The sequence below is a fragment of the Aythya fuligula genome, chromosome Z (assembly GCF_009819795.1).
Source record: "Aythya fuligula isolate bAytFul2 chromosome Z, bAytFul2.pri, whole genome shotgun sequence".
Classification (NCBI taxonomy): Eukaryota; Metazoa; Chordata; class Aves; order Anseriformes; family Anatidae; genus Aythya; species Aythya fuligula.
Genome location: NC_045593.1, coordinates 29,015,328 through 29,029,495, shown reverse-complemented (window position 1 = coordinate 29,029,495; position 14,168 = coordinate 29,015,328). Strand labels below are relative to the sequence as shown.

The 14,168-nt window shown below is 44.5% G+C and overlaps 1 protein-coding gene across 4 annotated transcripts in view; it reads right to left on the bottom strand.

Annotated features, from left to right (window-relative positions):
• SMARCA2 (SWI/SNF related, matrix associated, actin dependent regulator of chromatin, subfamily a, member 2) overlaps positions 1 to 8,664 on the bottom strand; it is a 119,360-nt gene extending 110,696 nt beyond the window's left edge. The window contains exons 1-2 of one of the 4 annotated variants that reach the window (XM_032205273.1): positions 8,408 to 8,486; positions 7,579 to 7,627 (exon numbers count right to left, since the gene is read on the bottom strand). The gene's annotated coding sequence lies outside the window, so the exon portion shown is untranslated. Of the gene's footprint in view, positions 1 to 6,662; positions 6,734 to 7,578; positions 7,628 to 8,407; positions 8,490 to 8,644 lie in introns of those variants that run through there. The other 3 variants (XM_032205275.1, XM_032205272.1, XM_032205274.1) reach the window with 3 other exon arrangements.
• Between the last annotated feature and the right edge of the window lie 5,504 nt (positions 8,665 to 14,168).

Genomic DNA, 14,168 nt, shown 5'->3' with positions numbered 1-14,168 from the left:
CAGTTATAATTCACTTGAGGGGTTCTGCTGATGTCACAAGCCAAGAGAATGCAGCTCAAGTGGCTTATAAAACAGTAAGGGCTCAGAGAACAAATGGCAGGCTTTTACAGGCTGGAAAAGCAACCATTGCTATTTTCTATTTCTGTGTTCTTAACAGTATAAGTTGATGCAGGCTAAATGCTTGAAATATCCTTCAGCTTTCTGAGAACTTCTACCAATGTCTAATATTGAGAACTTTTAGTCTACTAATGCCAGAATACTGTAACGCAGTGACACATCTGCTTGTTTGTTTTTTTTTTTTTTTAAAAAAAAACAAAATTGATAGTTGCTGCCAACAAGATCGGTTATGTTTCTTGGTATTCCCCACTCCCAACTGCCCCATTTTCATGTGTTTGATCATAGAGTGACCTCATTACTTGGGCAGTTAAGTAACTCTATACAAAAAAGAAAAATAAAAAAAATTAACAACTTAGGTTACCAAACCAACTTTCTGAAAGGACATATTACATTCACTGCCAGCACTGAACAGCAGGTAGGATCACCACTTTCAGCAACAGCTAGCCATTATATGGGCCTAGCCTGCTTGCTTAATTAACTTTGGATACAGGTTTATAATAAGGTTACCTGTATCATAATAATAAATCCAATACAGTGAAAAAATTAATCTTTTTAAAATGCACTGTAATTTGCAATATTTTGACAGCACATTATGAGGCTCACTGACCCATATTCTCTCCTAACAGCATTTATCACAGAAGATTGTTCCACCTTCCACATCTGATTTTATCCGCTATCCATGGTTAGCAGTAATTACTTTCTAACAGGAGTAAATGGTGTAACCCTGCCATGACACTGCTCTTATAAACCCACACTGTAACACTACAAACACCCAAGCTCAAGGAAGACAAATTAAGAAACAGGCACTGGAGACAAGCAAAGTACCCTCCTAGATGTTCCCAACAAAGCAAAAAGGAGGCCCATCTGCAAGACATGACAGAAAGAGGAAAGGAGAGGAGCAGAGGATTGGTGATTAATATTGGCAAGTAGGAAATTCAAAGTTTACAGAACTCATCTTTTCTTTTACAAGCAAGAACCTTTACTTTCCAGAAACAGCAGAGAAGATGAAATACTACTACATCAAGAGCATGTTTACTTATTTACCCCCAATTATCTACACATTCTTACAGGATCGAAAATGGCTTAATAGCTTTTGCTTGTAAGTTCCCTTTTGCTATGTTTTGTTAGCTACTACTCTGTCCTAATTCAAGGTAATTATAACAATGGCTCTTAACTTATTTTAAATAAGTTATTCTCACATGAAATAAGCTACCTTGGGATCCTATTTACTTGCAAGGTAAAACAAGGTGATACATGTGAAGCTTCTCTGTTCAAAACAAATGATAACAACAAAACACCAGAGTCACTAATTAGTCTCTCACATTTCCACAACGTCGCCACAGAAGGAATTACATTATCAAATGTTCACAACTGCATACACCATGCCATGGTTTCGTCTAAGAGGCCTACAGTTTAGCCTTATGGAGGAAAACAGACATTTCCACAAAACAAGCCTGTTGTTACGCTGCAAAACCTAACACTGACACTGTCATGGCTGAGTCCCTCTGTATGTTATAAACAAAATTCAGCCTATTCAACAAGGTAGAAACTAGCACCAACACCTTTATCTAGAAAACTGTATACAGAACCACTACTTAATCGACTACAAAACTACTATCCAAAAATGTTAGATTTCACAAAACTCTTCACTGACACCTCTACATTAAGATGAGGTATCAAAATCTCCACTTCTGTTTACCTTCATTTTAAACTTAATTTGTCATTCTCATAAAAAAATAACTGGCCCCAATCTTAGCCCTACTAGTTACAATGTAATTTACATACACATTAAACATTTCCAGCAAGCAAATTTGGAGTTCTTATAATTATTTTTAATGGACCAGCAAGTGTCCAACCTATGAAAAACAGTGATTACCAGAGAGTAACCCTGCACTTCTCACTCCAGATCAAGTTCCTATCAAGTTCCTTCTTTTTTTTTTTTTTTTTCCTCCCCCAAATCTTTAAGAGCACATAAACTCAATCTTAGATCATTGTGAATATTCCCAGGATTTGCATTCAAATATTTTTGTACGTCAAAGAACAATTCTATGGACAAAAAAAAAAAAAAAAAGTAATTTATAAGATCTATATAGTAAGAACATAAAGTATTGTAAACTGTCGCCTGAATGCAAGTAATAAATCCTGTCAAAGGACACCCATGGTTATAAAGAGACAAAGTGGTTTTCTCTGGCAAGAGTAGTCCACAAAATTAAAAACAAACAAACAAAAAAACCAGCCACTAATATAAACAAGAATACACTATATGTAGCCTTCCCAACTAAAGATCCGTTCAAAGCATAACTGGCAAAAACTCTTATGATTTATCATAATTCAAAAATAGTTTAGTTTATATTTACTAAGATTGAGATTGTATTTTAAAAAAATGCACCCCATTCTCATTAAAACTCAATAAAAATGAGATACCTCATTCTTCTAGGCCTTTATAAAAGTCTCATTAAAATAATAGCTAAAAACTAGAAAGAGACAACAGATGCAACCATGGACAGGCTCTATCCAGATAACATAAGTATTACTTTGTGTAAATTCTGGGGCCTTTATTGTAATAAGCAAGACGAAACCAACACTCTGGCAAAGCCAGAGTTAACCCATTTGTTTTGAACTGTTTTTTTTGTTTGTTTTTTTATGAGTAGCTCCTGTGAAAGTTACAAAGAAAAAAATGGAAAAAAAAAAAAAAAGCAAATGCTTCTAATAGATTGTGAGAATTTTAATAAAATGAATGAAAAAGGAAAAAAAAAAAAAAAAAAAAGGAACACCAAGACCACAAATTTTCCCTCTCCTTGTCCTAAAGGATGTGGCTGTTGGTCCAGATTTTCATATGCATTACATACTAATTGTTTCTCAAGCATCCAATCTGATCAAGTTGAGACAGAAAAGCAAAAACATAATGTCAACTTCAGCCAAATGCTGTGTTCAGGAGCCACTGCACTGAGAACTTAACAGGGAAACCTGGGAGGTCTGCTCAACTATTTCTACATCAAACGGTTCAGCAAAGAAAGAGTCTGTATTACAAAAAGAATCTGAGAACGCTATGAGGGAATATTAGCTAATCACGTATGTTTCTGCACTGTGACTTTAGGTATACCTAGAAGGTTTTGTAAATACAGCTATGTGGTACATCAGCTCAGAGTTTCAGAACGCAGCATCCAAGCACATTATAAGCACTTTGACATAAACCTAATACAAACCCAAAGGTAACAAAGGCATGGATTTCCAGCACATGAGGACAGGTACACAATGTTGGTAGATACAAAAGAAAACCATACTGGGCAACTAACCACCAGCACTACTTAGGAATTCAAGACCAGCTGGACACCCAAATAGATCCAGAGATTATAGACTGCTTTGGCACAGAGCAGTCACACTGAGTCTAGGAACAGATGGAGCAGCAAGTATTTATAATTCTTCTAGTTGTTTCTCCTCACCATTCAGTATGACTTCTGCCTTCCATGACTAAGTCAACCTAAACTGAATTTCAGTCAGGGTGTTTTCTACCAGGTCCCCTGCCTTGGATTGGTAATTGAAAGCAAGGAAACTGCACCACTTATATCCGATGAAAAGGCAACGTGGACCCAAGCAACAGCCACATGCACACTGCAAAGCACTCCCCAGAACTCCACAGAAAAATAATTACAGTCCTCTTCTCCCATGACATCTCCAACAGAAGTCACAATTTAAAAGTGGCTTAGAAAACATTCACTGTGAAATTGAGATACGCTACAGAATAACTTGTTATTCTGTATTATCTGCATTATAATACTGTACAAAACACAAAATGATACTGCTAATGGTTCAGTGTTTGCCTGCTCTGCTAACCATAATCAAATGAAGATGCTCAAAGTTTAAGAACAGATAAATAATGACAGTAATCCATTATAATTAAAACAAACGACTTACAATCTTTAGAAGCAACTCAGTGTTTTACAACCTCACAGGACACTGGAGTAGCATTTATCAGGATTTAACCACTGTCATTTCATCAATGTTCAATCAGTGAACCGTAGGTGTACATGTAACAATGTAAAATCAGTAACAGGGAAGAGTTGAGTCTCCTACTAACATAGTTACTCAGCTCACATAAGAGAAGTAAAACACACTCACTGCTGAAAGATCCTGCCTTTGCATACTCAGGTGCATTAACTTCAAAATCTTCTGGAAGGGAACTCACAGTCTGAACAACAAACCACAGAATCAGAAATACTGCAACTTAATTGCTTATCCAGATACTTAAGTTAGAGATGAAAACCTCTGGACGCTGCCTGATCTTCATGGTTAGCTGTCTACCGAAGACTGTCTGCATCCTCCTGCAGAAATTCCTATTTCTATTGTGTAGTTGTTTAAGTTTCCCATAAAGCAACTTCTGAATTATTTGAACTTATAGCCTATCCTCTTCCAAAAAACTAAAATCAGCACCAGGAAATGACTGGCTAACAGCTGGGGGTTGAACATATACTACAGCCAGTCACAAAGAAGTCATCCTAAACCAAGAGCTCACAGAAGTTGGTTTAAGCTACGACACCAGACTTCAATGAAGGTGCAAAGGCATATACATATGACCCCTTCTGTTGCTCCTGCTGCAGAAGGCAATAGCCTTCAGGAAATCTGGAGGGCAGACAGAGTTGGAAGTTTAAGGAATTGCCTTTTAACCCTGTAGCTATATTCACCACTGACAGTCTGTCAGTGCCCAAGATAAAACCCATGTTTGCTATGTATGTAGATTCTATTGTGTACTTAGGGCACAGAAAACTGACTCACGACAGCACTGACTGATTACAGATTAAGATTCCATACAGTGGCCTTTTCTACAAGTATTAATCGCAGTAATTCAACATCATCTTCACATTAGATTCTGAAAAACAACAGCCACAATTAGAGGTAGGCAGAGGCAAAGGAATTCATTACTGACAGGCCTTGTCTTTAATTAGAGGGGGGAAAAAAAAAGGAATAAGGAAGAAGATAGTTCTTAATACAAGTTACTTTAGGTAAAATGTCAGTGAAACTGAGGCAAAGGTATCATTTTCGTAACAACAAACATTCTTAACATATTTGTTAAAGGTCCCAAATGATTCACCTGGGTACTCAAACCCTACAGTAGTTCAAGAGAAATGTTCTCTACGAAGTGGAGGCAAAGAACAAAACATTTAACCACAAGAATTGACTTAAAATGTGCTAGGAAAAAAAAAATAATAATTTTCAGTCTTAATCTTTTTATCCTGCTGTACTTGTAAACTACTGAAGCAATGTTTAAAGGACTTCCTTCTTCCCCTAAATCATCCTTCCTTACTTTCTTGCAAATAAGACAAAAGCTTTTCTCTGCTGTCATTTGCATTACAAGTGATCTTTATGTCATAATGTTGTATTTACTACTCCACTAGAAGATAAACCAAAAAAAACAAACAAACAAAAAAAAAAACAAACTGATATAGTGCAAAAGACAAGAATGTCCAGGAAACACTTTATAGAAAGAGAACTTCAACTGCAGCAGAAACACATGCACACAGAAAATAAGTATTTTAATGAATGATTTGCAAAAAATGTTTTCATTCACATGTAGAACAAAAAGGCTCCTTCTGAAAAGGATCACTAGTTCACACCAATATTACTAATCAGGACCATGACAATTGGTGGAAGAAGTGCAGACATTTTTTAAAGTTGCTACTGTGCACATTGTAACCCTAACTTCAAAGTCTGACAAAAACTGAGAAAATACATCTGTAGATATTAATTTCATATACACCTTTGTCAAAAATGTATTTAATATAAGAATGCTACCTGGAGCACTTTTTCGTCTTGTCAACTTCAAGCCTTAGGTGTTGGTCAAAGCGTTTTTCAAACTTCACAAGAAATGCTCACAGACCACTTCAGAAATGAACAAAAGAAAAGATCTAAGACTGCTTTGAACACGCTCTTCTGGCGCATATGTTCTGTGAAACACCACAGAAATACCAGTCCTAAAGCTGAGACATAACTCATGAGAGAAATACTGTATTTAATGAAGCTTTACCTTCACCTCTGTCAAGTCCACATGTGCCGTATGACACGCTAACTTGGGATTTATTTTAAAATGCTCATTACTCGATCTTTTTGCTTTCTACTGCTGACACATGCGCATGAAAAACTACCTTCACTCCTATCGTTCTGCTACATCATTTTTTCCTTAGAATAACAAAGGGACAAAAGAAACAAAGTCAAAGACAGTAAGTAATAGGGCAATTAGGCTCCCAAAGAGAAAGTGTGCCTTCATTTGCATAACAATACCCTAGCTTACACAGAAGAGACCTCGAACATGTAACTGGTACACTACTAAAGGAATTTAATTCCGATACAACGTTTATTTGTACGTGTCACAGGAGCCGTGGGTAAAATTAAGTAACGCTGAAGAAATGGAAAACGAAACAAAAGAGAACACCGATGAAACAATGCAGTGTCGTAGATACTGCATTTTACAGAAAGCATGCACAACACTGGAAATGCTAAAAGAACTAAATGCGCTATAGTTTCGTTGCTTCAGTCGGCTACTTACTCACCTGCGTAAGATACTCATTAAAAAGGCACCTTCGAAAAGAGCGGGGCTCGCCGGAGCGCCGAGTGCCAGAAACAAACAACAGCCGCGGAGCGGAATGAACTTCGGCGCGCCCCGTGCCGCCACACCGATGCTCGGCCGCGCTGCCCGCCCCACGCGAGGCGCTCCAGCAGCGAGGGCGAACAAAAAAAAAAAAAAAAAAAAAAAAAAAAAACACCCCACGACTCCTTCAACAACCGCGGCACAACTTGCGGGGGGGGGGGGGGGGGGGGGGGGGGGGGGGGGGTGGGGGGTCAGCGCCGCAACTTTCCCCGCGGGGGGACGCAGGCAGGAGGGCAGGGCGGGGGGCCCCGAAACGGGACGCGACCCACGGGCCCGGCCACCCGCCCGCGGGGCCCGTCACGGAGGGGCCGTTGCGGCCGTTACGGGCGGGCCCGTTACGGGCGGCCTCGGCAGCGCCGCGCGGGTCTTCCGGCCCCGCCGGGCGCCGCGTAGGCCTCGGGCGGGCGCCTCTCGCCGCCCCCGCTCGCCCCCTCCGGCCTCGCCGCAAAGTTTTCTCCCCGGCCGGCGGGGCCGGACCTCGGGGACGCGGCGGGCGAGCAGCCGCCGCCGGGGAGCGCCTCAGGGCCGGGCCGGGCCCGCCACCATGTCACGGCGGCCCGGCGCTGCCGAGCTGCCGCCCGCCTGCCCGCCCGCCTGCCTGCCTGAGGCGGCCTCGCCACCCTCCGCCGCCGCCGCCTCCCTCTCCCCCCGCAGAGGCTCGGGGACGGGCTCTCCCCGCCGCCCTCCTTCCTTCCCCCCCGGCCGGCCCCCGCCGCCGCCGCTGGCCGGGCAGAGAACTTTTCACGGCCCCCCCCCCCCCCCCCCCCCCCCAAACACACACACACACCACACACACACCGCAGAGCAGCCGCCGCTACCTGGGGATCCGAGCGCCTTAACACGCATCCTCCTCGCTCCCGCCCCGGCCTGATCGTTAAATAAAAAAAAAATAATAAAAAAAAATAAAAATAAATAAATAAATAAAATAAATAAATATATTTCCGCGCACACCGGAAATAAAACGCTTTTCGCTTGGAAGGCGATTACAAAATTGCAAGCGCATGTTTTGTGCTACTCCGCTTCGCCGCCTGCTGCAGGGCGGGGGGGGGGGGGGAAGGGAGGGGGGCCAGGCACGGTTCCTGCAGGGAGAACGGGGCTGGGAGGGGAGCGGGGGGGAGACGGGCTATTTCGGGAAGTGAATCGCGACACCTCCACAGCGGGCGCGACTGCACGGCTACAGGCAGCGGCTGGAGGCAACAGGAGGCGCAGCCTCCCCCTGCTCCCCCCCCCCCGCCGCGCTGCTGCTGACAGGCAGCCGGGCAGATGATCCGGATCACGGCCTCCCGAGCCGGCTCCGCCGGGTAACGCCGCCGCTACCCCCGCCGGCCTTACCCCACCTCCCTCCCCGCTTCCCCTTCCCCGTGCCGTGCCCTGCCAGGAGGTGCCCCGGCGGAGCACAGCCCCGGCAGCCCCCGGCAGGACAGCCCCAACTTCACGGCCGCCACAACAACAGCCGCGGCGGGGCAGGGGCGGGGACAAGCGGGCGAGGCCGCCCCCGGCTCCCCCGGCCCCTTGCTGCCGTCCCGGCGCCCCGAGCCGGCTGCTGCCTTGGCGGCGGCGGCAGCGGCCTCCCCCCCCCCCCCCCCCCCCCCCATCCTCACCCTCAGCCCTCCCCTCCCCGGCGCCCCGCCGCTGCGGCTGACTCACAAGCCGGCCGCCTCCTGCCTCCCCCTCCGCCGGCGCCGGGCGCGATGATGATTCCAGAAACGCCGGATCAAAACTTTCTTCTCCCCACCCACAACGCGGGGGCGCAGACAGCGGGGCGGAGGGCGGGCGGGCGGGCTCGCCGCCGGGGGAAGGCGGAGGAGAAGGGAGGGGAGGGAGGTGGGGGGGGGGGGGGGGAAGGCAGGCAGCGGGGCCGCGCTGCCGGGACGTGCGCCTCACCCTCAGCCTCCGGGCCCTCGGGCCGCCCGCCCAGCCGCCTGTACGGGAGGGAGCAGCGCCGCGCCGGGAGCCGCCCGCTGCCTGCCGCGCCGTGCCGTGCCGTGCCGGGGGAGCGGGCGAGGGGCTAGGCGGCCAGCATGACTGCACGGTGACAGCCGGGCCCTCCTCTTCCTCGCCGCCGCCCCGCCCACACACTCACGGCCGCCCCCCCCCCATCTCCGCCGCTCGGGAAGCGCCGCGCCCATTGGCCCGCCTGCAGTGGGACGCCCGCCCCCCCGCCGATAGGGGCGCGCCTATTGGCTGCGGCCGCCTGTCGCTCAGCGCGGGGGAGAGGCGCTGCGCGGCGCGGCGGCGGTTGGGGCTGCCCGGCCGGGGCCCCGCGCGCGGAGCGGAGCGGGACGGCCGCGGCCTCCGCCTCCGCCTCCGTGAGGCGGCGGTGAGGAAGGTGCTGGAAGCGCTTCAGAGCTTCCGAGGCCAAAACCCGTGGCAGAAATAAAGAGAGAAGCCGCCGGGCGCGGCGTGCGGAGGGAGCCTGCCGCGGAGAAGGGAGCGTGGCCGCTTCACGGGGGGGTCGCTGCTGCGGCCGCGTCTGGCGTTAAGGAGCAGGTACTCGGTAACGCCGGGCACCGGCTGGGCGTGTCAGCCACCGCCCGAGTGAGCCACCAGGGCTTGGGGGCACCAAAGGCAGCGTCTGGCCACTAACTGACAAGTGTTCCAAGTCTGTATGCTGTTTCACACTTCTTTACTTGCATAACATAAACTATAATCACCTGCTTCTAACGTATACAGTGCTTTTTTTAAAATTATTTTTCCTCTTTTTCTGTACTTCACCACAGTGTTACAATCCGATCGCTCATCGTGTTCGCTGTATAAGGTGGCCGCCCAAATGCTGACAGGTAGCAGCGCGAAACAACTGGTGCTGGCGCTGGGCAGCACCGCGTGTCCCGTAAATAAGGCATCCAGGGCTGCGTGCTCGATGTTGTGTTCGTTGTTGGCCGTGCAGAACACATTTATCTGGGAACAGAATCAAGGAAATGGAAGCATTCAAATCTGCATCTACAAAGTAGGAAATATCGCCATCTAAAACTTTTGATCCGTGACTAATTTAGGATATTAGTTTAAGCTTTGTCTTCAACTGTAAGTTGTAATCCATTCCTGGAGATGAAGCAATATAGTTCACATTTTTGGAAAAATTATGCTAATAAAAACAAAAGGGTTCTTTTTAATAAAAACAAGAGGTTCTTTTCTTTATTCTTCATACCAATTTACTGAAATCGATGTATCAGTAAGTTTTTTTTACCTGCTATAGCAGAAGCTTCAAGAACAGCAAACGTGCAAATATAGTAAATGACAACATGCTAAAGGCTGAGTTAGCTTTCCACTGATTAGCTTTGCTTAGGAAAAGGAGAAGAGAAAAAAACGAGGGCGGGTCATTGCCATTAGGGAGTTGCAGATAGTTGCAGCAGCCTCACCATAACACCTCAAAAGAATCTTTGCTGCAGCAGTTCGTGGTGGTATTTCTCTCTCTGCCAGAGATTACAGCCACTGCAGAAGAAATGGCAGAAAGGAATGGTTTTTAGTGCCTCAGTTAGTTCCCAGCAAAATCCAGTTGCTGAGGTTAGGGGGATAGTGAAATTTCAGCTCAAATATTCTGTGAGGATAGCTTCATGCTAAGGTTTCTGTATAATTAACAACAATAGATTATTTTTCTTTGTATTATTTGTATTTTTTAACATATCCCAGGAAATTAGAAAACTCAAGACTTGTCTTAGGGAAACTGCCTTTCTGATTACCTTTACCTTACCTTACTTTTCTGATAACAGGTAACTTTTCTAAACAGGTTGCCCAGAGAAGCTGTGGATGCCCCATCCCTGGAGGCGTTCAGGGCCAGGCTGGGTGGGGCCCTGGGCAACCTGATCTGGTGGCAGGTGTCCCTGCCTATGGCAGGGGGGTTGGAACTGTGTGATCTCTAAGATCCCTTCCAACCCGAGCTATTCTATGATTTTATGATTGTATGATAATGTTGACTGCTGGTTTGGTGGACAGTGTTCACCCCAAAAAGCAATGAGAAAAAGCATGCTGCTCCGAACTTTAATGGAAGAGTTCAAAGGTGGAAATGGGATGAAGGCAAGATAATTCAGCTTTGCAGTGAGTTCAGTTTGTTGAGATCATTATCACGTGGGGACGTGTCTTATGACCTCCATGAGTTTGCTGCGGTAAGGTGGAAATGTCTGATGTTTTACATCAAGTTAATTCATGTGTCTGAGTTACTCCAGATTAAAAGAAATAGCCTTTTTGGTGGTTTTGTTGCTTGTTTGGTTAAGGAGTCAAGGTAAATGCTGTGATGAGGTAAATCAGTGATGTAAGAAACCATGGAAAGCGTCAGTTCTACGTGTGCTGTCTGCAAAAGTCTTCTCATGTCCTAACCATTGTGCATTGGAAATTACACTTATTTCTTGAAGCATGTGAATCCTGAAGGGAAGGATATTCTGCATTACCCATCTATTGATCTGTGGTATGTAATACTACGAGTGTGACAGATTCCATTAGAATGGTGCATCCTGACAACAAAGCAATTGATTAGATCTGGTTAGAAGTTTTCCTTCTCATATGGAAGATGCAGTTGTTCCCTAATTTAAAAGTATAATTTCAATTCTAAAATAACTTTCATGAATGTGCTTGGTACTTTGCCCTTTCTCTCTCTTTTTTTTTTTTTTTTGTTGTTTTGGTTTGTTTGTTTCTTTGTTTTGTGTTTTTCAGTGCTATTGTTTTGTTTGTTTGTTTTGTTTGTTTTTCCTGGAGACAAGTGTTCATCAAGCTTTCCTCATATTTTAAAAGAGAGAGTCTCTTTCAAAGCATCTTCATCAACTTTAAACTCTCCAGGTGTATTTCTACGAGTGTGATGTCCAAAAGATAATGTTAAGCTGAGATCTTCTCAGGTGTAAATGGAAGGGAATAATTAATGTCCTTTGTCTAAGGAGTGTTTCTGAATGCATTCCAAAACAATATATTTATGTGTGAGAAAGGTGAAGTGACTTGCAGTGATACTCCATTTATGTTCCTGTTTTGTAGCCCACAAATTTCCAGAGTTTGGTCTTGTTTCTTGTTCTAAGGGAGAGGAGAAGCAAATTTTAGTGTTGATCTTACTTCTTTCCTTGCTTTTTCTTCAGGTCAACATTTTGCTTCCTAATCAGGTAGGCCCAGCTTTGCATTCGTGTTTCACAAGAGTATTACCTCATGCCTGATTTTATTGAACTCTTCTAGTTTCTCTCCAGGTAGGAAACTCTATTTTATATACAAAAGTTTATTCTCTATCAAATATCAGAATGTTAATCTGAGATTCCCTCCTACCTCAGGGTGGAACTTTTGAGACAAGTCCAAGAACTTCAGATGAGTCTTTGTATCTCAAAATGCGTTTTACCAAAAATCGACCCAGTGGGTATGGCAATAAAAGAAACTCAAACAGCAAATGGGACAGAGGGTTGAGGAGGGAAATTGAGATAATTGCTTCAGTATTTTGGTAATTATATTTACAACACACAAGGGCAGTTTTGTCATATGTAGTGTGAAAACGATTTCCCTGTGTCAGTGGCAGCTACATGCTCAGTTATTCACAAACTGATTAGACAGGCCAAAGGCAAAAAACAGACCTGGGATGTGCAAGCTGTGCGACCATTCAGCAAGATACAGGCTTAAGGTTGTTCTGTTCATGCTCATTTATGAGCTCATTTTCAACATCTATAGATAAGCAGGATCCAAAATGCTTTTATTTTATATTCATACTTGTTCCTCAGTATATTAGTTGCATGAAAATGAAATATGGCTGCTTGATAAAGAAGGTATATGATAAAAGACACATAGCTGGATTTGAGCTGGATCATACTGGCCTTATCAACATATGGACTTTTCCTAATTTAGTGTTCAGACTCAGGTTAGGGTGTGAAAATAATTTGTTTCTGTTTAGCTGTAGTCAGTTGGTCTTAAAGACAAAATAAATCATTCTCTGTGGAACCACATACAGGGCACCCGTAAATGAAAGCAGCTGAATCCAGAAAGGGACATCCATCCATAAATAAGAATTCATAGAAGGGATTATTAAGTCATTTAGATCTCCTGAAAATCATATATTCTAGTTAAGTCAGCGACATTAAAAAGATCTGTGGGGTGATTTAAGAAAACTTAATGAATTGTTCAACTGTTCATGTGTTCCCAATGGGTCACAGGTAGATTCTCCTACCTTACCTTGCATAGGTTTTGTATTCATTGCTGCGTGACTTTGCCTGATGTCTCTGAGAATTAGAGACTGTTTATCCTTTACCATCGCCTTCAGTGGACTGTTTGCTTGTTAAACCAGAATTTGTGAAGTGCTGTTTTATTACAAGACATTTTAATCTCCCTCAGTCACTTACTTGTGTAAGTCATTGTGATGTGCTTGGAAGCGTCAAGGTGGGATAGTGACAGTGATACTTACTGTGCAACTTGTCTCATGCAACAAGCATTAAGTGATACAGCTGAGAGAGCAGTGAGCTGAACAGTTAGTTCTCAAAATGGCTGTAGCTACACATTGTCTTCCTACTTTGGAAAATGTTGCATTTATTAATTCCAGGAACTACATATAAATACAGAAGAGGCTGGAAGTGAGACTCAGCATGAGACTTGGCAGTGAGAAACCTCAGAGACTCAAATGAGACTGTACTTGAAGCTTTGCTAGATACCTCCTATGAGAAACTACTAGGCTCTTCTAAGTTCCAGTAGGCACAAATACTGCTCTCTCTTATTTTCCACAGCTCTGACACAAATTCTAGTTGATGCATACAAAATAGTTTAATATAGTACTACTTCATTGACTGGCTTTCTTTCCCCACTCCCATCAGCCCCATTACCAGCTCTTGGTGTAGAGTCAGGAATGAAGAGTATGTTCCTGGAGTTGGCCTGCTCAGGTCTTAAATGTTTGTGAACAAGAGCGACTGGCAGAGTCTTGACCCTGCTGTCCTAATGTAGCCTGCAATAGCTGAGGTGTGGACATGACACTGCTTTTGAGCCAAAGCAGTGAAGTGGTGATTTCTGACATGGGGCATTGTGTATGCGTAGGGGTGTGGAGCAGGATGCATACGTCTTACAAAGATATGGAAGAGGAGCTTTTTCTGAGGATTGGTTAGGGATTTGTCTGCCTGCAGGTGATTTTAAATAGGTTCCCAGCTGAGGAAGTGTAGCATAGAAGTGGATGTGTATGCCAAAAAAAGGAAAATGAGTAGACATGCAAGTTTCAGAGGTAAAAATTTGCTTTAAAAGAACATGAAAGGGTGGTAGTGTTGCCTGACCTAAAAGAGAAAAAAAGTCTATTACTGCCCATTCTACAAAGTCACCCTGTGCTTTTGTTGAATTGAAAATATACAGAGACTTTACATCACAGTGGCCAGGACACTATTGTCCTGGCTGGCAGAAGGCAGAACAGCCTGTGTTAGTAATGTCTTTAACTGCTGCAGCAGCTTTATGCAATGCTTGTGAGTCAGAGCCCTACATC